Raw genomic sequence first — 3,531 nt, 5'->3', positions numbered from 1 at the left:
TCATTCTCATTTGATTCTATGAATTTCTTTATTCCATCCTTAATTTCTTCTATAACCCAGTAGTTTTTGAGCAAGGTGTTGTTCAGTTTCCATGTGTTGGATTTATTTCTCCTTGCTTTTTCTGTTATTGATTTCTACTTTTATGGCTTTATGGTCAGAAAAGATGCTTTGTAATATTTCCATGCTTTGAACTCTGTTTAGGCTTGCTTTATAGCCTAATATGTGGTCTATTCTGGAGAATGTTCCATGTGCATTAGAAAAGAAAATATACTTGGCTGCTGTTGGGTTGAGTGTTCGGTATATGTCTATGAGATCAAGTTGGCTGATTGCAGCATTTAGATCTTCCGTGTCTTTATTGAGCATTGATCTAGATGTTCTGTCCTTCACCAAACTGGAGTGTTGAAGGCTCCTACTATTATTGTTGAGCTGTCTATCTGTCTTTCCAATGCTGTTAGTATTTGTTTTATGTATTTTGGAGCCCTGTCATTGAGTGTGTAAATATTTATTATAGTTATGTCCTCCTGGTGTACTAATCCTTTATTCATTATACAGTGTCCTTCCTTATCCTTTGTGGAGGATTTTACTTTAAAGTCTATTTTGTCAGAGATTAATTTTGCCACTCCTGCTCTTTATTGAGTGTTGTTTGCCTGATATATTTTTTCCCATTCTTTGAGTTTTAGTTTGTTTGTGTCTTTAAGTCTAAGGTGTGTCTCTTGTAGGCAGCATATAGATGGATCGCTTTTTTTTTTTAATCCATTCTGCCACTCTCTGTCTCTTTATTGGTGCATTTAGTCCATTTACATTCAGTGTAATTATTGATAGGTATGAGTTTAGTGTTGTAATTTTGATATCTTTTTTGTGTGTGTTGTTGACCATTTCTTTGTTCTGTTTAATTTTCTGTGCTGAACCTTTTTTCTTTATGTATTTTCTTTTCATCTTTTACATTGTTCTTGATTTTGTGTTCACTGAGTCTATATTTTTCTTGTTCTTTATTTTGATGTGTAGGATTGTTAGCTTCCTGAGTGGTTACCTTAAATTTACCCCTATTTTTCTAAGTTTAAAGCAGTCTTTTATTTATTTATTTTGCCTTGACTTCCTCTCCATATGAAAAATCTATGTCTACATTTTTTAGTCCCTCTTTTTTGTTTTAATGTTGTCATATTTTACATATTGACATCTCTGTTTCTTTATTTTCAATGTTTTAGCTTTGATTTGCTTTTGTGACTTCCGTATCTGGTTGTTATGTTGTTCTTCTGTCCTGTGTTTTATTCTTGGGTTGCTATCTGATGTTATTGATTTTCTAACAGGGGGACTCCATTTAGTATTTCTTGTAATTTTTGTTTGGTTTTTGCAAATTCCCTAAACTTCTGTTTATCAGGAAATGCCCTAATTTCACCATCATATTTGAGAGACAGTTTTGCTTCATATATAATTCTTGGCTGACGTTTTTTTTCCCTTCAAGGCTTTATATATGTCATCCCATTGCCTTCTTGCCTACATAGTTTCTGCTAAGTAGTCCGAGCTTATTCTTATTGACTCTCCTTTGTAGATGACTTTTCATTTATCCCTAGCCACTCTTTAAATTCTCTCTTTATCTTTGGTTTTGGCAACTTTGATTATAATATGTCTTGGTGACTTTCTTTTGTGATCTACCTTATGTGGGGTTCGATGAGAATCTTGGTTAGATATCTTCTCATCTTTCATGATATCAAGGAAGTTTTCTGTCAAGAAATCTTCAACAATTTTCTCAGTATTTTCTGTTATCCCCCCCGTTCTGGTACTGCAATCACTCGTAGGTTATTTCTCTTGATAGAGTCCTACATAATTCTTAGAGTTTCTTCATTGTTTTAAATTCTTTTATCTTATTTTTCTTAAGTAAGTTGGTGTCAAGTGCTTTGTCTTCAATCTCACTAATTCTGAGTTCTACCAGCTCAATTTTGCTCCTATGACTTTCTATTGAGTTGTTTGATTCTGAAATTTTATTGGTAGTCTTCTCGATTTCTGACTGCTATTCTCTAAGAATTTTTTCAGCCTATTAAATTTGTCATTATTCTATTGAATAGCCTTCTTAAGGTCCTCTATTGCTTTGTCTGTGTGTTCTTTGGCTTCCTGTGTTTTGCTGGATATCTTTCTTCATCTCTTGAAGAGTTCTCTATATTAATCTTTTGTATTCTGCCTCTGGTAATTCCAAGAAATTCTCTTCCTCCAGAAAATTTATTGATTATTTTGGGGGCTTGCTTAAGCCAGCATGGTCTGCCTCTTTATGTGATTTGATATGGACTGTTGTCACCGAGCTATCAAGAAGTTATTATAATTTATTTATTTTATTTTTGCTTACTGTGTCCTAGCTTCTTGTTTTGTTTTGTTTTGATATGCCCAAATAGGCTGTTCGTGCAAGCCAGTTTGATTATGGATGGCTTTGAAGCTGTAATGTCTGTCACTCATTGGTTAGAACTGTTACTAAGTATGTGAGTCCAGGATTCCTTTAACTTTTCTTGTATGAATTCAGCTCAGGTGTCCAGATAGTCGGTCAACAAGTGTGTGGTGCAAGCTCTCACTTACAGTCCTAGACAGGCATGGGTGATGGGAGTAGGCACAGGTATCTGGCTGTAGTAGGGGGTCATACACTGAACTAGTCAGGGGGCTAATGGCTGCCCCTCAGTGTCTGGGAGGAAAGCATGTCCTTGTTCCCTAGAGTGCGTAGGTGTGTGGGTTTTGCAGCGGACTATGAGCACCCAGTGCTGTTGGCTGTAAGGACTGGGGGGCACCACTTATTCTTAGACCCCTGTCGCAGGTGGCTAGGTGGTGTGGGTGGAGCTACCAGTCCTCAAGCCCCTGATGTGTGCAGGTGAATAACCTGCTTAATGGACAGAGTAGTGTCAAATGTCTCAAACCTGCCACTTCACAGCTGAAACAGTTGAAGTTAGACTTCATGTATATACCCTGTTATACTGTGGTAATGAGGGGCTACCCTGTAGAAATGGGCCCACACAAGTCTATGCAAGGGTGAAAGACATTCAAAGTCCATGGACCCCTTGAGCTGTGGCAACCCTGAGTTCCTGGCTTAGGGGAGCTGGCAGATTATTTTTTCCCCTGTTTGTTAATTTATTCCTTCTCCAAGGGCAGGATAATGCCTCAGGGCACATGATGCCTTCTGGCCCAGGTGACTCAGCAATTGCTGAATCCGGCCCAGGACCCAGTGCAGAGCAGGGAGAGGGGAGGTAAATAGGAGAGAGGATTTTCCCAAATGGAGTGTTTTTCAATCAGCGTGGTAGGCCAGATGCAAGTACTTATCTGTAGCCACTTGAGTGCTGCTTTTCACTGGTTCTAGATGGCCGAGTAGACTCCCTGCTGCTTGGTCTCCCCTGATGTGGAAAAAGTCACCTGAGTGCCACTGCTTGCCTCACCATGCACACGAGCTGATCCGGCCTGAAGGTCTCCAGCTCCTGTCAGGTCAGGTCTGCCAACTCCTCGCTGCCTCTGAATCGTCTCTCCCTCCTCCTGCCACTCAGTTTGATTTCTCAACTTTTC

Source organism: Trichechus manatus, unplaced genomic scaffold (genome assembly GCF_000243295.1).
Source record: "Trichechus manatus latirostris isolate Lorelei unplaced genomic scaffold, TriManLat1.0 scaffold00060, whole genome shotgun sequence".
NCBI lineage: Eukaryota > Metazoa > Chordata > Mammalia > Sirenia > Trichechidae > Trichechus > Trichechus manatus.
This window is presented reverse-complemented; position numbering follows the sequence as displayed.